Source organism: Carcharodon carcharias, chromosome 18 (assembly GCF_017639515.1).
Source record: "Carcharodon carcharias isolate sCarCar2 chromosome 18, sCarCar2.pri, whole genome shotgun sequence".
In the NCBI taxonomy this organism is placed as follows: domain Eukaryota; kingdom Metazoa; phylum Chordata; class Chondrichthyes; order Lamniformes; family Lamnidae; genus Carcharodon; species Carcharodon carcharias.
In genome coordinates this window covers 114,205,617-114,227,481 of record NC_054484.1, presented here as the reverse complement: position 1 = coordinate 114,227,481, position 21,865 = coordinate 114,205,617, and positions in this window count along the sequence as shown.

The window sequence follows — 21,865 nt, the reverse complement described above, 5'->3', positions numbered from 1 at the left end:
ATCCTTTTAGAAACAAATGAAAAGGGTCTCCAGCCCTCTTACATTCACTCCCATGTACACGGTGGATTGAAAAGCTATGGTCAGAGCTTCAGCTATTTCCACAGTTCCATCCCTCAGCGACGATGATACATCCAATCCATTCCGGGTAAATGTACTACTTTATTGTGATAAGAAAATTATTGCACTGAAACATATTAACTGAAACTCTTTCTTCAGTGGCTGTAATCAAATTCAAAATCGATGGTTCCAAATTATGTCACGGGAGGTTTCCTCTTCATTAAATAAGGGACACCTTTCAATATGTTATCCAGCAGTATCAATGGGGGCGTCACATCCAACACTAACAGGGATGATGGGCTCCAGAGAGACGGAGATAGTAGGTCAGAATCTGAGATCAATATATTGGAATGTTGCAACAATGGACAGGAGTTTATCCCAGGTTCTTTACATGTTGTTTTCACAAGATTAGGTATCTTTAGCATCGCACATCAAAGATGTACTTATGGTAATTCAAGCAGGTTACTATCCCATTCTGGCCACTGTTGGTGTCCCTGGTAACTCTATCTATGCAACTATTTATTCTTTAAAACATGTTTAACTGTATCACTGTTCTTTTCATTTAAAATTTGTAAAGAATGAAACAATTATCTTCAATTTCAGTCACATACTCCATTTTCTATTCAACAGCTCCTTTCCCCGCTCTGTCTGAAATCTAAGGCTGCTTACAAATTCCATGCTGCATTTGACCCAGAGTTGATATACAGCCTTATATTCTTTCCATCCCCAATGGTGGCCGATAACTCCATCGTAGAAAGACATAAGTACAAGTAGCAGGAGCACGACAGGCAGTCCTTGAAGATCGCTATGCTTTCAATGATATCATGGCTGATTGCTTACTTCAAAAGCATTTTCCTGCCCTATTCTGCACCCCTTGTTGTTTTTAATATGTAGAAATTTATTGATCTCAGTATGGAATATGCTCAACAGCTGAGCCTCCACAATCCTGCGGGCCAGATAATTCTGAAGATTCAACACCCTCTGAGTGAATGAAATATCATCCCCTTGTCAGTCCTAAAGAGGCTGCACATTTTTTCTGAGTCTGTGTTCCCTGTTTCTAGAACACTCATCCAAGGGGAACACCCTTCCTCCATCTCCCGTGTCGAATCAGAGAATAATCTTCCAATATATTTCATATTTACTCAGTGCACAATATCTCCATCCCAGGGATTATTTGGGGAATGTCTTTGCACTTCCTCTATGGCAAGTATATCTCTCCTAAGGTAAAGAGTCCAAACCTGCACACAACATACTAGGTGTTCTCTCACCAGGGCTCGGAATCATTGCAGTATGACATATTTAATTTTGTACTCATCTCATCTTGCAATAAATGGCAACATGCCATAAGCATTCTTCTTTGCTTACAGTAACTTCCTGTTTCACTCTAATTCCCTTTGAATTTCAGCCCCTGCCCCCCACTGCGAACCACCCCCCCCACCCCCACCGCACAGCCCCTCGCCATTTATCAAGTATTCTGTAATGCTGTTTTTCCAACCAAAGTGGATGATCTCATGCTTATTCACTTCATATTCCATCTGCATTTTTTGCACTAATGTATAGCATCTCCACATCTCCTTGAAGCGTCATTGCCTCCAGCTCAAAACTCCCCCTTCCACCTAGTGATATGCCATCAACAAACTTGTAAATATTGCATTTAATCCAGATATCCAAAGTATCGATTTAGATTGTGCATAGGAGGTGCCCAAGCATTGATTTTAGCGATACACACTGGACACCCCCTGCCAACCTGAAAATGACATACTTATTCATGCTCTCTGTTTTCTCCCCGTAAAAAAGTTCATGATTCAGCCCAGTATAATGATGTTATGCCCTTGTGCTCTAATTGTGTATACTCACCTGATGTGTGTAAATTTATCAAAAGATTTCTAAATATCTAAATGTACCAGACCACACAGTGGCCTACCCCACACCCATCCCATAACCATTCTGCTAGGTGTGCCTTCACATAACTTCAACAGCTTCACTAAACATGATTACTCTTTAATAAAACCACGTTGACTCTTCCCAATCATACTATCCCCTATGTATCCTGTTATCACATAATTCATAATAGACTCTAAACTTTCCCCTGGTACTGATGTTTGGCTCACAGTTCTGTACTTTACTGTTCCCTCTCTCCCCTTCCATCTTAACTAGTGTGTTAGAATTACCACATTCCAATCTCCAGGAATATTTCAGAGTGTATAGATTGTGAACGATGACGACCGATGCATCTACCATGGGTAAAGCCACCTCTTTCAGCACTCAGTGATATATGTACATGCACAGATATGAACATTCAAATGAAGAAGAAGCTGTATGCCATTCGGACCTTCAAGACTGTCCCCCAACTCAATGTGATCATGGCGGATCTGACTGCAACTTCTCGCACACCCCGATAGTAATTCATCCCATTGTTTTATACAGAATCTCTGCAATAGCTATCAGGTCAGTTATAGATGTTTAAATTTCAACTGGTCATTCATCTGGGCGCTGGGGGAATTCTGACACAGAACCATTAATTCACTATGATATGTGTTTCTTGTAATCCCTGCCCTTATCTTAAGTTTGCAGCCAATGTGCCTTCCTGGCATAGTGTAATTACATTTACGTATTGACTTGTCAGTTCAGTATAATATAGAAAATAGTTCCCTCCGTCACCACATCTCCCCTTTAATTTGTTTAAAGCCTTCCCTGTGTCTCTAGTGACGTGATTCGCTAGAACATTGGTCCCAGCACAGTTCAGGTGAACTCCATCCCAATGGTATAACTCCCATGTTCCCCAGTACTATTGCTAGTGCTCTGCAAACAGGAATCCACTCTTGCACATGAATATTTGAACCACTCATTCATCTTTCCAATTGGATTTTCCCAATGCAGGTTTGCAGATAGCTCGGAGATTTATCCAGAGATTACTACTTTTGATGTTCTAATTTTTAATTCAGTTTGTTTGTGAGTGTGAGGCTACCAAATGCATTTTTAAATGTCATGGTTTCCGCTGGCTAGGCCAGGATATTTTTTTTTCCCATCCCTAATTGCCCTTGAGAAGTGTGTGTGTGTATTTATGTGCATGAGTGTGTAATTGTTTTTGTGTTTGTCTGCATGTCCATGCACGTGTATGTGTGTGTGTGTGTGTGTGTATGTGTGTGTGTGTGTGTGTATGATTGGGTGTGCGCATGTACAGACCTGATTGTGTATATGTGCGCTAGAGTTAGTGGATGAGTGCTCTTGCCTCTGATTTTATGTGTGTATTTGAATGTTTGGGAAACTGTGAATGCTTCAGTGTGCATGCATTTATGTGTCAGGAAATGCGTGTATTTGTGTGTGGTTCTCTGGGTGTCAGTGCGTTTGAGCATGCATGCCCATGTGTATCTGTGTGCCCTGCCTGTGTGTCGATGCGTGTGTGAGTGTGTGTGCCAGTATTTTTTTGCATTCCAGTGTGTGAGTTTGTGTGCATGTGTTGTGTATGTGCACGTATGTGTGCATCTTTGTGTATGTGTGTATGTGCATATGTTTATTTTTCGTTATTTTGTGTGTTTGAGTTTGACTCAGTGTTTATATGCCTGTGTGTGTGTGTGTGTCAGTATGTGTACATCTGTGGTGTGTGTGTGTGTGTATGTGTGTGTGTGTGTGTGTGTGTGTGGCTGTGTGTGTGTGTGGGTATGTGTGTGTGAACATGTACTCTTGTGAATGTGTGCATCTCTGATAATGTATGTGTGTGGGTGTGTGTGTGTGTTTGACAGTGCACGTATGCTCTTATTTGAATTTATAATTCCCTGAGTGTGTGTATCTTTGTGTGTTCTTCTGCATATGTCAGTGCGTGTTTGTGTGTGCGTGAATGTGTCTGATTGTGTCAGGATATGCATGTGTGTGCCTGTGTGCTTGTCAGTGTGTGTGCGAGAGTGAGTGTATGAACATTTCTGTCTGGGCAGTTGGAAGTGCTTGCGAGCGTGTGTTCGATTCTGTGTTTTTGTGTGTGAGGCTGTGTGTATGTATGTGTGGTTTTCTGTGTTTGGAATTGAGTGTGCGATTGTTTTTTTTTATGTGCATGTGTGTGTTTGTGTCTGTGTGTGTGGTGGCGGTGCGTGTTTGAGTGTGTGTGTGTGCATTTTAAATTCAATTTTATGGAATATTGGCCTCACTAGTTAGACCAGCATTTTTTCACCATGCATAATTGCACTTGAGATGTCTTTGTGTGCATGTGAGTGAGTGTCTGTTCGTGTCTGTGTATGTGCGTTTCAGTGAAAACGTGTGTGCCTGTCTATGTTTGTGCCTATGGGAGCTGTTTAGTGTGAGATTTTATCTGATGGAAAGATTGAGTGTGAGAAGGGAAGGTTCACTGCTTACTGTTTTATAGAACGTGACCATCGCTATCCTGAGTGTGCCTGTGTGTGTGTGTGTGTGTGTGGGAGAGAGATAAAGGGAGAGAGAGAGAGAGTATGTGAGAGTCTGTGTGTTCACGTTTTGGCCAGTGTGGTTTTGAGAGGGCGGGGCAGTGGGGTGGGAGAGAGAGAGACAGAGAGAGAGAGAGAGAGTTAGAGAGAGAGAGAGATAGATAGAAAGAGAGAGAGAGAGAGAGAGAATACATTGAATGTGTGTGCTTGTGATTCTCAGTGGGAGTTTTGGTCTGCATGTTAGTCTCTTTGGTTTTGCATCTGTGCCTGTTTATTTTGAGTATGTATGTGTTTTTGTGTGTGAGGCTGTGTGTGTGTGTGGGTGTGTGTGTGTGTGTGTCCATATGTGTGTCTGTTTATGCATGTTTGTTTGTTTGTATATGTGGTAGCATGTTTGTTTTCAATTAAATTATTCATGGTATGTGGAGTTTGCTGTCTTGGCCAGCATTCCCTGCCCATCGCTGTTTGACCTCGAGAATTTGGTGGTGGCCTTCCTTCCTGAACCATTGCATCCCATGTGTTGTTAGAGACGGAGATCCACGATTTTATCCCAGCGACATTGAATGAATGGCAGTACATTTCCAAGACAGGATTGTAGGAGACCTGGAAGGGAGCTTCTAGATGTTGATGTTATCATCTATCTTCTGCCCTTGTCCTTCTCGGTGGTACTAGTGGTGGGTTTGGAAGGTGTTGTCTAAGAAGCCTTTCTGAATTATTGCAGGGAATCTTGACAATGTTACACTGCTGCTCCACGGTGGTGGAGGGTCTCAATTTTTTTTTGGAAGTAATGCAAATCAAGAGGTTTGCTTTATCCTGGATGGTAAAAAGCTTATTGAATGTTGTGGGTGCAGCAGTCATCCAGGCAAGGGGGAGCATTCCATCGCACACTTGATGTGTGCCTTGTAGGCGGTGGACAGGCTTTGGCGCGTAAGGATGTACATTACTCGTCGCAAGAGTCTTAGCTCCTGAACAGATTTTGGAGCCACCCACTATATATGTCATGCCCATTTCAGTTTCTAGGCAATGCTCACACCCAGAGTGTTGATAGTGGCAGTTTCAATGATGGTAATGCCATTGAACATCAAGGGGCGGTGGCTGGATTTTATCTTTTTCAAAATGGTTATTGCCTGGCACTTATGTTGTGTGAATGTTGCTTTTAGCTTGTCAGCCCGAGACTGGATAGTGTCCTTGTGTTACTGCATTTGGACATAGACTGATTCAGTGTCTGGGGAGTTCCGAATGGTGATGAACATTGTGCAATCATTAGCGAACATCCCCACTTCTGAATGTATCATGCAAGGGAGGTTATTGATGAAGCAGCTGCAAATGGTTTGTCCATGGACGCTACCCTGAGAAACTCCTACAGTTACATCCTGGAGCTGGGATGACTGACCTTCAACATAACAGCCGTCTTCAATTTGGCAAGATATAATTCCAACCAGTGAAGCACAATCCCCCTGACTCACATTGATTTCAGTTTTGCTCGGGCTCCTTGATGCGTCACTCTGATAATGTTGCCTTGCACTCAAGAGCTGGAACTCTCACTACACCTGCAGTGTTCAGCCCTTTTGTCCATGTTTGAACCAAGGTGGTAATGTCGTTAGGGTTTGAGTGGCCCTGGCCATTCCCAAACTCGACGTCAGAAAGCAGCCTTTTGCAAAGCAAGTGCTGCTTGATCGCACTGATGATGCCCTCTTCATTATTTTACTGATGATCGAGAGGGGTGGTAATTGTTTGGGTTCTATTTGCTCTGTTTTATGTCTACAGGACTTACCTGAGAAATGTTCCACATAGCCGGGTTGATGCCAGTGCTTTAGTTGCACAGGAACAGCTGGGCAAGGGGCGCAGCACTTCTGGAGCACATGTCTTCTGTACCATTGCTGGAATATTCTAAGCTCCCATAGCCTTTGCAGTATCTAGCACCTTCACCAATTTCTTGATATAACATGTACGGAATCGAATTGGCTGAATACTGGCAGCTGTGAAGCTGGGGGCCTCCAGAGGAGACTGAGTTGAATCAACTGTTCAGTGCTTCTGGCCGAAGATTTAACAAATGCTTCAGCCTTATCTCTTCCAAAGATTTGCTGGTCTCCTCCACCACTGAGTACGGGGATGCATTTGGAACCACCTTCTCCATTGAAAGATTGAATTGTCCACGACAGTTCAAGAATAGATGTCGTAGGACTGCAGAACTTGGATCTGATCCATCGGTTGAAGGATCCCTTTGCTCTGTCTATCATTTTCTGCTTATGCTGTTTGGCACAAAAATAGTCAGAATTTATGGATTTATCAGAGTGGCACCTCATTTTTAGGTGTGCCTCATGCTGCTCCTGGCATGCCCTCCTGCATTCTTCATTGTGCCAATTTTGTTCCCCGTGTATACTGGGGAAGAGCCTGCAGATTGTGTTCCAGTACAATTCTGCTGCTGCTGATGGCCTGCAGTGCCTCATGGATGCCCAAACTTGAGTTGATCGATCTGATTGGATTGTACCCCACTTTGTACAGTGGTAGTGCCAAACAAAACGAAGGAAGGTATCTTCAATGTGAAGGCTGAACATCATCTCTACAACAGCTGTGCAGTCGTCAATCCTACCGATCTACCGATACTGTTATGGGCAGATGCATCTGTTGCAGGTAAATTAGTGGAGATGTGTTAAAGTATGTTTTTCCCTCTTGTTGGTTGCCTCACCAACTATCACAGACACAGTCTAGCAGTTGTCTCATTTCGGACTCGCACAGCTTGGTCAGTCGTGATGCTTCTGAACCAATCTTGATGATGTACATTGAAGTCCGCCACCCAGAGTACGTTTTGCGCCTTTGCCATCACCTTTGATTCCTCCAAGTGGTGTTCAACATGGAGAAGCACTGATTCATTTTCCAGTGGAGGATGGTACATCGTAATGAGCAGGAGGTTTCCTTGCCCATGTATCTTTGATGATTTGAGAATTCATGGGGCCTGGAATTGATGTTGAATGCTCCCCACATGAACCCCTCTGGGTGGTATAGGGCTGCACAGCCAACTCTGCAAGGCCTGAAGTGCCGCTTCGAGAGGACATACCTGAGGATGGTGGTGGTAGTGAGTTGAACATCAGATGTAAGTTATGATTCCATAAGGATAACTATGTAAGGCTGCTGCCTGAATTGTCTGTGAGACAGCTCTATCAATATTGGCACAAGGGCAAGGAGGTCTTTGCAGGTTCGACAGGGCTGATTAGCTGTTGTCGTTTCCACTGCCTAGGACGACATCCGGTTGTCTGACCGGATGAATTCTGACTTTGTAGCGTTCTTTTTTACAATTGAGCATCTTGCCAAGCCATTTCACAGGTCATTTAGGAGGCAGTCGCATTGTTCATGGTCTGGAGTCACCAGTAGGCCAGACCTGGTAAGGGTAACATATTATATTATCTATGGGACATTAGTGAACCCGATGGCTCTTTAAAATAATCAACAATGGTTCCATAGCCATTATTAGAATTTTTGTTCCATCTGTATTGAATTCAAATTCCACCATCTGGAAAGTCAGGTCATCAGAGCTTTAACATGTGTCTCTAATTGACTAGTCCACCAACAAATGTGCATGTGTGTGTGTGTGTGTTTCTGTGTGTGAGAGAGAGAGAGAGAGAGAGCATGTGTGTCTGTGTTTGTTTGCCTGTGTGTATGATTGCGTGAGCTTTGTGTGTGTGTGTTTCTTGTGTATGTGCGGGCTGTGTCTGTACAAATATCTGTTCATGTGAGTGTGTGCATGTAATTATATCTCGGTGCGAATGTGCACCTGTTTTTTTGTTTCTCTGTCTCTGAGTAGTCTGTGCGTGTTTGTTTTAGAGCATTTAACTGGGATGTTGTTTTTTCCGGCTAGGCTGGCATTAGGTTCTCATCCCTACTTTCCGATGAGGTTTGTTTGTGTTCTTCTGTGCGTGTTTGCAAATGTGCTTGCGTGTATGTGTCTGCATGAGTGTGTGTGTGGGTGGGTGTGCTTGCATATTCCGCTAATGTTTGTGCTTTTCTCTTTCTGAGTGTGTGTGTGCCAGAGTGTGAGTGTAAGTTTCGAAAAATAAATACATTTTTATGGGATGTTGGATTCGCTGGATAGGCCAGCATTCAAATAACATCCCTAACTTTCATTGACAATTGTGTGTGTTTATGTGTGTGCATGTATGTTTATGTTTATGTGCATGTGTGTGTGTGATATTACATGTGTGTCTGTTTTCATGGGTGTGCATATGTGTGTTTGCATGTGAGTGTATGTGTCTGCTTCTGTGTACGTGTGGCTGGGTGCATGTGTATGTGTTTGAGTCTGTTTCATTAGGTATCAACGCTTGCATTCGTGCCAGAGTGTGTGTGCATGATTGTTTGAGTTCGTGACAGTCTGTGTGTGTGCCTTTGCGTGTGTGTGTATGTGTGTTTGTGTGTTTGTGCGCGTGCATGTGTGTGTGGTTGTGAGCATTTGTGTGCCTGTGTGTGTGATTAAGCTAATTATGTATATAACATTTTGGAAAATATTTTCCTTTGAAAACAGAAGTTTGGACTGTGAGTTTGTCTTATTTTTTATTAAAGCCAGCTAGTCTGGATGCTTTGATGTACTTGCTTGAGATGTAAACAGAGACATAGAGTACATTTGCATTTTTGAATACAACATTGAAGAAGTGTGATGAAAATTTATGCCTTTCTAATAGTGAACAGGCAATCTGTTTATGCTACTAATATTTTTTGTGTTATGAAAGGGGTTTCATTTTTAACAGGTGGCGTTCGAATAAGCTTTTAGAAGCAATGGGAATTAACATTCAATTAGGCGTGGATGTATAACTGCAGTAGTTGTTCGGGTGTCCAGAGCAGAGGCAGTGTAAGATCAAAAGGCAGCTGCAAGTCTCTAACTGGCTCCACAGTGGACAAAACTTCATTTTGAAATGGTAAGGTGGAAATGCGTTACATGCTATTTTGGTTAAGACTATAAGTTGTTGCTGCCTTTGAATCGTAGACTCATAGTGTTCTATAACACATACAAAAGGCACTTCGATGTATCAAGCCTGCACCGTTAAAACAAAAGCTTTACTATACCAATCTGATTTTCCAGCTCTATGCCCATAGCCTTGAAGGCCATAGCTTCAGAAGTGCACATCCAAATATGTTATAAACTTCTTGAGAGTTTCTGCCTCTACCACCATTTCTTGCAATGAGTTACAGATTCCCACCACCCTCTGGGCGAATAAAAAAAATCGTCCTCTCATCCCCTATAACACATTTGCTGCTTACCTTAAACCTGGGCAATCTGGTTACTGATCCCTCCTCCAAGGGTCAACGTTCATTCCTGTCCACCCCATCTATGTTCTTCATCATTTTAAACGCCTCAATCATGTCCCTCCTCAATCTCATATTCTCCAAAAAAACAAAAACTTATCCCCAGTCTATACAATTTATCATCATAAGCAAAACACCCCAAACCAGGCAACATCCTGGTAAATCAGGTCTGCATTCCCTCGAGTGCTATAACATCCTTTATATAATGTGAATTCCAGAACTGCAGGCAATACACTAGCTGAGGCCTAAACAGTGTGTTATACTCTTGCAGCGTAACCTCCTTGCTCTTATTAACTATACTTCGTTAAATAAAGACCAGTGTCCCATATACCTTCTTAATCACCTTTCCTGCATGCCCTTCTACCTTATGGGACCAGTGGATATGCACAGCTGGGTCCCTCTGATCCTTGGACTTCCCAGGCCCCTACCTTTCATGGTGTACCACCGTGCATTGTTTGTCCTACCCAAGTGCATCACCTCACACTTATCTGGATTAAATTCCATTTGCCTGTATCCACTCAGCTGATCAGCCAGTCCATTTCCTCAAGAATTCAAAAGCTATAATCCTCATTCTTTACTGCCCCACCAATTTTTCTGTGGCCCAAAAACTTACCGAACAACCATCCTACCTTCAGGTCAAAGTCGTTTACATATGCCACAAACAGCACGGGACCCAATGCTGGTGATTGTCAAGCCCAACTGGACACAGGCATCCATTCACATAAACAACATTGGACCATCACCCCCTGCTTCTTGACACTCAGCCAATTCTGGTTCCAATTTGTCAAATTCACGCTGGTTCCATGTGCTCTGACCTGTCTTATCAGTCTGCCATGCGAGTCCTTATAAAAAGCCTTGCTGAAGTCTAAGTGAAGTACACCAAAAGCACTCCCCTCATCACACAGCTGGTCACATCTTTGCAGAATTCAATCACGTTGGTGAGGCCTGTAATCCCATTTACAAAAGCATGCTGACTGTCCTTGATTAATTCAGGCTTCTCCAAGTGTAGATTAACCCTGTTCCTCAGGCTTATGTCCACCACTGAGGTCCGACTGACTGGCCTGTAGTTACCTGGTCTACCGCTTGATCCATTCTTGAGTCAAGCTACAACATTGGTTGCACTCCAGTCCACTGGCATCTATTCCGTGGAGAGAAATGTAATGAATATTAATGCCAGCGCCCCTGCTATCTGCTCCTTTGCCTTACTGAACTGGCTGCAATACATTTCATTCAGACCTGGAGATATATTTACTTTTACGCCTTCCATAGCACTTAAAACATGCACCCTTTCTGTGATAAATTATTTCATTATATCACAGTCCTCCTGGCTGCTTTCCAAATCACGCCGTCCCTCTCACTTGCGGACACCAAAGGCATTCATTTAGAACCCTATGTACGTCTTCCGGCTGCACACATAAATTAACACTATGGTCCCCAATGTGCCTTAATGGAGATTAGTTTGGGAATCTGTTAACATTTATGATACTGGTAATTTGTATGCATCTCTATATATTATAATCTGTGTAATTAGTTACATTTTTTCATTTAGAGCAATGTATAAGCCAGGAGAACTTTTGGGCTGATTCCGGATAGTTTGGAATCGCATCTCAAACATAATACTTAAAATTACTGATTAATACATTTGTTTAAATTTTCACCGAGCATTTTTAAAATATCTCAGCTTTACCAACTGCTTCAGTCAGAACAGTGTGTGTGTACTATTGTGTGTGTGTACGTTTACATGTGTATATGTGCAAGAGAGAAATTGTAAGATTGTTTGAGTTTGTGACCGAATGATTACATATGTGTTCATTTGTGTGAACGTTTGTCAGTGTGTACTCGTGTACATTCGTGTGTGCGATTGTATCTGTTCAAGTGCATGAGTGTGTGTGTGTGTGTGTGCCTGTGCATCATTCACGCAAGTTAATGCGCTTGCTTTTGCTTTTGTTTACAGGATTATTTATGTAAAAGGGAGTGAGTGTGTCTGTGCATATGTGTGCCTGTGGCTATTTGTGTGTGATCGTGTGTGTATGTGTGTGTGTGCCTTTGTATTCATGTGTGCTACGTGCGTGTGTCTTTTTGTTGCTTTGTCTGTTTTGTCTGTGTGCGTATGTACCTATGTGTGTTTGTGTGTGTGTGCCTGTGTGCTTGTTTGGGTATGTGCCTTTGCTTTTCTAAGTGTGCTTGGCTGGTTCTGACTTTGTTTGTGCGACTGTGCTAGTGTGAGTTTTTATAATTGCATTTTATTAGGATGTGGTTTTCGCTGGTTGGGCCAGACTTGTTTGCGAATCTCTAACTGGGCTTGACAAGTGTATGTTTATCTGTGTGTGTGTGTGTGTGTGTGTGTGTGTGTGTGTGTGTGTGTGTGTGTGTGTGTGTGTGTGTGTGTGTGTGTGTGTGCGTGCGCGTGTGTGAGAGAGAGAGAGGGAGAGAGAGAGAGCTGACGTGTGTGTCTGCTTTTGTGTGTGTGTGCATGTGAGTGTGTGTCAGTGTGCTCCTGTGTTCACATTTCTGTGTAATTTTTTGTGTGTGTGCTTGAGTCGGTGTATGTGTATATGCTTTTATTCTGTGGCCATCGAGACTAGAGTGCATGAATGAGAGACCATGCATGTTTGTTTGAGTTTCTGGGGGTCTGTGCTTGTGCGTTTGTGTTTGTGTGTATTTCCGCGTGTTTACATGCATGCGTGTTTTTGTGTACCCGTGTGTAGACACATGCCTTTGTGTGTGCGTATGTCTGTGTGTGTGTGTGTGGGGGGGGGGGGGTGGGGAGGGGCTTGTCTGTTTCTGAGTTTGTGTGATTGCGAGTGCATGAGTATGAGCCTTCTAAATGCATTTTTATAGAATGTGGGATTCACTGCCTTCGCCAGCATTGACTGCCCAACTCTGACTACTCTTGAGAAGTGTGTCCGTATGTTTATGTGCTTCTGCGTTTTGTATGTATGCGTATGTTTGTGTGCCTGTGTGTGTGTGCGCATTGTGTTAGTGTGTGTATGCATTTGTGTGTGCATGTGTTCCTTTGTGCTTTTCTGATTGAGTGTGTATGTGTGTGTGTGTGATTCCGTATGTCTGTGGGTGTGTGTTTCTGTGATTCCGTGTGTGCATTGCTTGTAGGTGAGTGTGTGTGTGTGTGTGTGTGTGTGTGTGTGTGTGTCTGTTGCTGTTTTGGTATACCTGTGTGTATGTTTCTATACATGTGCATCTGAGAAAAAGTGTTTTCGTGATATTGCAAGAGTTTGTGTGCATTTGGGCCTGTGTTTTCTGTGTCTTTGTATATGCATGTTCCTGTCTACATGTGTTTCTGTGTGCATACGTCTGTGCGTGTGATTCGGTATATGTATAGGTGCACTTTTCTGTGGGTGTTGGCACTAGCAAACGTGCATGTCCAGGGAGTCTGTTTGAGTGTTTTTTGTGCGTGTGTGTGTGTAATAATGCACTTGTGTGTTTGGTTTCTGTAAAGGATTGCTCATGTGAATGGGTATCAGTGCGTCTGTGTTTGTGCATACGTGTGTTGGTGTGTGTGTGTGTGTGTGTGTGTGTGTGTGTGATTGCATTTGTGTACGTGTGTGTATGTTTCTGAGCGAGTGTCTGCATTTCCGGGCGTGCATCTGCCTGTCCTGAGTGATTCTGTGTGTGAGTGATTTAGTTTGTGAGTGACTGTGTGCATGTGTATGTATGTGTATGTGTGTGTGTGTGTGTATGTGTGTGTGTGCCATTGTATGCATATATGCTCCATTTGGTAGAGATGTGGAGTTTCATTGTGCACGCATGTTAAACACGTGGTTTGTGCATGTTGACGTGTTCTGTATTTGCACATGTGAGTGAGTGTGTGTGTTTGTGTGTTGGTGTGTTTGTGTCTCTGATTGTGGAGTTTAGTGTGTGTTGCTTGTGAGTGCTGCTCTTGAACGTGCTATTTGGCATTCGGTTGATTAAGTGAAGAAGCGTGAATGTATCAGTGCATTTGTGTATGTGCGAGTGCTTGTACCTGTGCATGTGTCTGTGTGTGTGTGTGTGTGTGTGTGTGTGTGTGTGTGTGTGCTGTTGTGCTTCTGTATGTGTCTGTCTGTGTGCATGTGTGATGTATGTATCTGTGCATATATATAGCATTGCGTTTATGCTCTGTGTGTATACGTCAATGTGTCCGTGTGTATATGCTTTAATTCATGTACGCATATGTCTTTGTTCATGTGTGTGTTCTGAGTGTGTGTGTGTGTTTGTGTGTGTCATCCTTCTGTGTTTTTCTGTGTGTGCCTGTATGTGTTTGTGTGTGTGTGTGTGTGTGTGTGTGTGTGTGTGCTTGTGTGCCTCTGTGTGCATATGTCTGCTCGTGTGACTGGGTGCATAGATCTGTGTGCGTTTATGTGGGTGTCTGTGATTGTGTCCATGCAAGATTCATTACGTGACTGCCTCATTATGCGTTTGTACGTATGTGATCATTTGTGTGAGTGTCTCCGTTTGCGTACTCGTGTCTGTTTATGCATGTCCGCATTTGTGTGTATTTGCGATTGTGTCTACGCATGCATGTTTGTGTGTGAGTATGTGCCACTGTGCATGTGTCAGCATCCATTTCTGTGCGTGTGCATGCTTGTGAGTCTTTGTGTGCGAGTGCATTTTGTGAATCTGTGTGTTTGTGTGCATGTTTGTGTTTTGTGTGTTTAAGTTGCTGTGTCTGTTTCTGCGTCAGCATGGACGTGTCTGTGCATGTGTGTGTGTGTGTGTGTGTGTGTTTTGTGTGTGAGAGACAGAGAGGAGACAAAGAAAGAATGTGTTTGTGTGCCTGTGCTTTAAAGTACCTGTTTGTCTCTTTCTGAGTTTGTGCGAGCCAGTTTCTAAGTGTGATTTTCCCTAAATGCTTTTTAAATGGCATGCGGGTTTCGCTGGCTAGGCCACAATTGAATGACCATTCCTAACTGCCCTTGAGAAATGTTTGTGTTTCCCTGTGCCTTTGTATGCATGTACTTGTGTGACTGTCTGATTTTGATTATATGCATCTGTATGTGCATGTGAATGCGTGTGAGTGTGCTTCTGTGTGTGCCTGTCTGTGCCTGTGTGTTTGTATGTTTGTATGGGTGTGTGTGTGTGAGACTGGGTGTGACTGGGTATATGAGTGTGTGCGGTTTTCTTTGGGTATCGGGGCTAGCGTTTGAGAGAGTTTGTGCATGATTGTTTGAGTTTGTGAGTCCTTCTGTGCGTGCATTTGTGGGTCTGTTTTTGTCCATCTGTGTGTGTGTGCACTTGAGTGTGTGCATGGTTGTGTGTGTGTACATGCGTGCTCTATGCTTTGCTGAGCCACTGTCAATGTGTTTATATGATTGTGTAAATGTGTGTGCGTGTATTTTTGTGCACTTCAGAGTGCATGTGATTGTGTGTGAGTGGTGTTAGTTTGGGAGATAGTATGTGTTTGTGTGCGTGTTTGTTTATGTTGCTGTGTATAAGTTTCTGCATTTGAATGTCGGTGTTTGTTTGTGTGTGTGTGTGTGATTGTGTATGTGTTCCTCCACGCGCATGTGTGTCCTTGTCTATTTCTGAGTGTGACTGTGTGTGAGAGCCTGTGAGTGAGTGTTACCTTTCTAACTGCATTCTTATGTGATGTTGGTTTCAGTGGCTGAATGAACATTGATTTCACAACCCTAACTGCCGTTGAGAAATGTATGTTTGTTTTTCTGCAGCCGTGCATGTGCGAAAGTGTGCGTGCATGTGAGAGTGTGTGTAGGCTTAAGTGTCTGTAAATCTGTGCATGTGACTGGTAGTATTTGCATGTGTCTGTTTCTTTGGGCATCATTCATTGTGTGCGTGCAAGAGACTTTGTGCATGATTGATTGAGCTTGTGTGTGTGCTCTTGCATGTGTGTATTTGCTTGTTTGTGTGTTTTTGCGTATGTGTATGCGTGCATGTGCCTGTTTTTGTTTTTGTACATGGGCTTGATTGTGTGATTTAGTATGTGTGTGCGTGCTTCCTTGTGTGCGCTGGAGCATGTGTGGAAATTGGTGTTTGTGTGTCACTGTGTGTTGTGTTCTATGTATATGTGTGTGCATGTGTGTTTGTGTGTGTGTGTGTGTGTATGTGAACATTTGTGGGTACATGTGTGCATCCATGTGTGTGGTTCCATGTTTGCATTATCCTGTGTGTGTGAATGGTTTTGTGTATGTGTGTATCTGTTTGTGTGTGTGTGTGTGGCTCTGTGTGTGTATCTGTGGATTTGTTTATTTGCATGAGCGTGTAAGAGAAAGTGTTTGTACGAGTGTGTGTGTGGCTGTGCATGCATGTATGTTTGTTTGTATGATGTATGTGCATTCGCCTGTGTTATGTGCTTTTGTGTGCGTACGCCTGTTTGTGTCATTTGGTGCCTGCCTATATTCAAGAGCATGTGCATATTTCTGATGGTGCTGACACTTGCGAGTGTGCAGATGAGCTTCTGCATGATTGTTTATGTGTTTGACTTCCTTTGTGTACATTGGTGTGTATCTGTGCATACGTGTGTGTTTCTGTGCATTAGCATTTGTTTGTGTATGTACATGTGCATTTGTGTGCAAGTGTGTGTCTGATTGCTTGTTCCTTAGTATGCCTGTGTGTGTGATTTAGGGTGTACAAGTGCCTTTGCGTGAGTGACATTGTGTCTGAATGATTGTTTTTGTGTTTGAGTGTGTGTGTGCTTGTTTGTGTGTTTGTCTGCGTGTGTGTGCTATTGTCTGTGTGCATGTTTGCTCCATCTTTGTGTGCACCAATGTGCATGCACGCACATATGCATGTGCTGTGTGTTTGTGTGTGTGTGTTTGTGTGTCTGTGTTACTATGTCTGTGTTTCTGCATATGTGCCTGTGAGTGAAAGTATTTGTCACAGTTTGTGCGTTTGTATGTGCGTATGTGTGTGTGTTGATTTTAATGTTTGTATGCACACTTTTGTGTGGACGAGCATGTAAGTGTGAGCGTGTGTACTTCTGTGTTTGTATGTCTGTGCATGTCACTGAGTGAATGTGTATCACAGAATCACAGATTCACAGAATCACACATTGGAGCAGAGTCCCTTCCTCCCATCGAGTCTGCACCAACACTTGGGAACAACTTGGCCTACCGACCAGAACTTGGCCCATAGCCTAGAATGTAATGGCATGACAAGTGCTCATCCCAGTACTTTTACAAAGGATGTCAGGCAAACTGCCACCACCACCATTGCAGGCAGCACATTCCAGACAACACAATATTCTGGGTATTTCCCCCCCCCCACCTCCTCACATTCCAGCTAAACGTCCTGACCCTCACCTTGAATTTGTGTCCTCTCGTGAGTGTCCCTTCAACTAAGGGGGGCAGATGCTCCCTATCCAACGTGTTCATGCCCCTCATATTGTACATCATGCTCTGGGCGCCCCTCAGTCTTCTATGTTCCATCGAAAACTATACAATTGTATCTGACCTCTCTTCATAACTTAAAAGTTTGATCCCAGCCACTATCCTGGTCTATATGCAACCCCTTCAGTGCATTCAAATCCTTCCTCTAATGTAACGAACATAACCGCTCAGTACTCCAGATGTGGCCTGAACAACGTTCTAGACAACGCCAACATGTCCCCCTAGCATTGTTATTTATGCCCTGATTGATAAAGGCAAGTATCCCTTATGCAACGTTCACCACCACACAAATATTCCCCTCCTCCTTCAGAGATCTATGGACACACAAGCCAAGGTTTCATTGTTTCTCAGAAATTACTAATGTCATGCCGTTCATTGAAAACTTCCTTGTCAAATTACTACTTCTGAAATATATCATCTCACACTTTCCAAGATTAAATTTTATCACTCCTTCTATATGTTCATGTAGTCCAAGACACTCATGCTCATGGTTTCCCACCCTGCCAGTCTTTGTGTCATCCACAAACTTACTAACCCTACCCCCCATGTAGACATCTACGTCGTTTATATAAATGATGAATAATATGGGAACAGCACAGATCCCTTAAGGTACGCCAATGGACACTGGCTTCCAGTCACTAAAGCAGATTTCTGTTATCAAACTCTGTCTCCTACAGCTAAGCTAATTTTGAATCCCCCTGATCAATTTATCCTGTATCCCAAGAGCATTTTCCTTCTTTACAATTAGCCATGTGGGGCCTTGTCATAGGCTTTGCTGAAATGCATGTGAACTAGATCAATTGAACTACCCTCATCTACACAACTGGTCAACTCCTAAATAATTTCAATCAAATTTGTTAGGCATGGCCGCACTGTGTCAAAGCCATGCTGACTATCCCTGATTAAAACTTATCTCTCCATTTGGAAATAAATACTTTCCTTCTAAGTTCTCTCCAATAATTTCCCTACCACTGACGGGAGGCTCACTGGTCTGTAGTTCTTGGCTTACCACAGCAAACTTTGTTAAAAAGCAGAGCCAAATTTTCTGTTCTTCACCGCTCTGGCACCTCCCCCGAGAGAAATGAAAATATTTGAGCCAGAGTTCCTGCGATCTCCTCCATTGCCTCCCTCAGCAGCCTGGGACACAAATCATCCATACTCGAAGGTGTGTTTACTTTTATACCTGCCAACATTCCAATGCCTTGTAACTTGCACCAATTTGCTCAACAATCTTGCAGTGTCTCTCCCCGAGTTCCACAGCTTCAACTTCATTCTCTTGGGTGAAGACGGATGTGAATTATCCCTTTAACACTCTAGTGATGTCATCTGGCCCCACCCCCAGATTGCCCAGTTGGGCCCTAATGGGCCCGACCCTTTTCCTGTTTATGCTCTTCCCATTGATATTATTTTTGGATATCTAGGGATTTTCCTTACTTGTGTGAGCCAATGCTTTCTCAGATCGCCACTTTGCTCTCCTAATTGCTCTGTTAAGATCCACCCTGCACTTTCTGTAAACAACTAATGCCTCCACTGACTTATTCCCATTGTCCCGCTTAAGAGTCTTCCTTCTCCTTCTCCTTCGTATCCTGGATATCTCTGGTCATCCATGCTGCTGTGGGCTTCATACCCCTTCCTAACACCCAAGGGGGAACATGTTGAGCCATTTGCTTCATTCCCCTCACAGTGCTCTTCTCTCCATTTCCCCACAAGTAACTGTTCCCAATCACGCTTTACCAGATCCTGCCTTATGTTAATAAAATCTGCTCTCTCCCAAACAAACATTTATTTTTGTAACTTGTCTAGTGATTTTTCCATAACAAGCTTAAATTCTACCATTTGTGATCGTTATCACTAAAATAATACCCCGCAACCACCTCAGCCAACTGCTCGGGTTCATTTCCCAGACTTATGGATAGTATTCTGCCATCCATGTTGCATCCTTTACATGTTGACCTATAAAGTTATCCTGTACATATTTCATGAAATCCAATCCATCCAAGCTCTTAGACTCAGCCTATCCCAATTAATTTTGGGAAAGATGAAATTACCTATTATAATTACCCTCCTGTTATTATTTTTACACACCTCCGCAAATTGTGCAAATATTTGCTTCTGAATTTCCCGCTGACTATCTGGGGGTCTACATTAAACACATAACAATGTGGCTGCCCCTTTTTTATTCCTACGCTGTACCCAGAAATCTTATTTTTATGCGCCTTTAAGGTATTAACTCGCCTTGCTGCAGTAACTGACTCCTTAACTAATAATGCAAAGCCTTCTCCTGTATTTCCCCCTCCACTGTCTTGTCTGAAGATTTCATATCCCGGAATGTTGAGCTGTCATACCTGACTCAAGCATATCCCTGTGATGGCTGCTATATCACAGTTCCACTTGTTAATCCTCCCTCATAACTCATCGGTTTTATCTCTAACACTCCTGGCATTAAAATAGAGGCCGTCCACCCTTGCCTTCCTTCTTCGATTGCATCTGAAATCCCTCTGCCTTGATTGTTTTATACTATTATGATGTGTCCCTATACTGCTGGCATTCTGTGCCCCCTCCCCCTGATGAATTAGTTTATCTCCTCCCAACATCAACAGCAAACCCGCCTGCAATGTTGATAGCCCTGCTGTCTACGGTCCCAAATGTAGGGGTCCCAGATTCCCCAGAAATGGTACCATTTATTAAGCCATTTATTCATGTGCGCTATTCTCCTGTTTATGTGCTCGCTAGCATGTGGCATTTGGAGTAACCCAGAGATTAGAACACAAGAGGTCCTGCTTTTTATTCTACAGACTAACTGCCTGAATTATTGATGCAATACCACATCCCACTTTCTACCTGTGTCATTGTTAACAACACGTACCATGACTTTTGCCTTATCACCCTCCCCTTCAGGATGCTCTGCAGCCATTCAGTGACATTACGAAACCTGGTACCTGGGAGGCAAGACACCAGCCTGGAGTCACATTGACAGTCACAATAGCTCCTATCTGTTCCCCAGACCACAGAGTCCCCTTTTACTATTTTCCTCCCTTCCTCCCCTCCTGTACAGAGAGGCTGCTTGTGTTGCCAGAAGCTTGGCTCTGCCTGCACTCCCTGGAGGAACCAGGGCCCTCATCAGCCTCCCAACTGGAATAACAATTTGCCAGCGGGAGCCTAGCCGACTCGTGAACTACCTGCCTGTTTCTCTTGGACTGCCTGGGGTGGTCAGCAATTTTCATCCATCCTCAATTCCATTCATTTGCTGTGTAATCACATCTCAAAATGTGCTGTCCATAATGCTCTCAGACTCGCGGATGCTCCACAGCGCCTCCAGCCGCCCTTTCATTTCTGAAACCCGAGCTTCCTGGAGCTGCATCTAGATACACTTCCTGCACACATGCTGGTCCCGGGCATCGAAATGTCCCGGCCTTCCCACATGGAGCACGAGGAGAAAACCACAGCTTTGAGTGATTGCTGGCACCTGTCAGGATGCAAGCGATTTAACACATGATGGCGTGTCTGTGTGAGTGTTTTTGTGCATATGTGAATTTTTGTGATTGTAGGTAAGTGTTTGTGTGTGTTTCTACGCGTGCATTTGTGTGTGTGTTTGTGTGTGTGTGTGTCACTGATTGCTCCTGCCCATGTATGTACATCTCTGTTCATGAGTGATTGCATCTTTGCGTTTGTGTGTGTCTGTGTGTGTCTGTGTGTGTCTATGTGTGTGTATGTGTGTGTGTGTGTGTCCGTGTGTGTGTCCGTGTGTGTGTGTGTCCGTGTGTGTGTGTATGTGTGTATGTGTGTGTGTGTGTGTCCATGTGTGTGTATGTGAGTGTGTGTGTGTGTGCGTGTGTCCGTGTGTGTGTATGTGTGTATGTATGCGTGTGTGTGTGTGTCTGCGCCAGCGTCCACATGTGTTTGTGTTTTGGTGTACGGGGTTGTTCGCCTGAATTATATCAACTGCATCTGTATGAGTTTGTGTGCACTCCTCTGAGTGTGTTTCTGTGTGACAATTGGCGTGTGTGTGTGTGTCTCAGCATGAGTGTGTGTATTTGTGTGTGTTTTAGCCTGTGTGTGCAAGCGTGTCAGTGTTTGTTTCACTGTGTTTCTCAGCTTGTGCTTGCCTGTGTTTTCCGCTGTGCATGTAACTGTGTGGAGCAATATTGTGTGTGCGAGCGTCTGCCTGTCTATTTATGTGAATTTGTACACGTGCTTAACCATGCATTTAATTGTGTGCAGGTCCGTTTGCATATCTGTGACAGTGCATGTGTGTTTGGAGAATGTTGTACCTGTGTGTCTGTGTTTTTGTTGGTATGTCTGTGTTTCGGTGTGTGTGTTTCTGTGCATGTACATGAACGAGAAAGTGTTTTTCAGTGTTGTTATAAGCATGTATGTGTAGGTGTGTATGTTTTTGTGTGTGCTTACATGTGTGCTTGGGTGTTGTGTGTGTTCATGTGTTTTTATCCTTATGTTTGTGTGCGTATGGCATTGTGTGTTTTTAAGTGTGTGTATGTGTTTGTTATTCTGTATGTGCTTGTGCCTGTGCGTGAGTGACAGTTTTGTGAGAGCTTGTGTGCCTGTTTTTGTGTGTGTGTGCTTGTGTGTGTCTCTGTGTGTGTGTGTGTGTGTGTGTGTCTGTGTGTCTGTGTTTGTGGGTTTGTATGTGCATGTGTGTGTGTTTGTGTATATGTGCTTCTGCATGAGTATGCCTTTGCATGTGACTGGGTGTATGTTTATGCATGATTATGTGGCTATCAGTGCTTTGCTGCGTGCAAAAGCCTATGCACGATTATA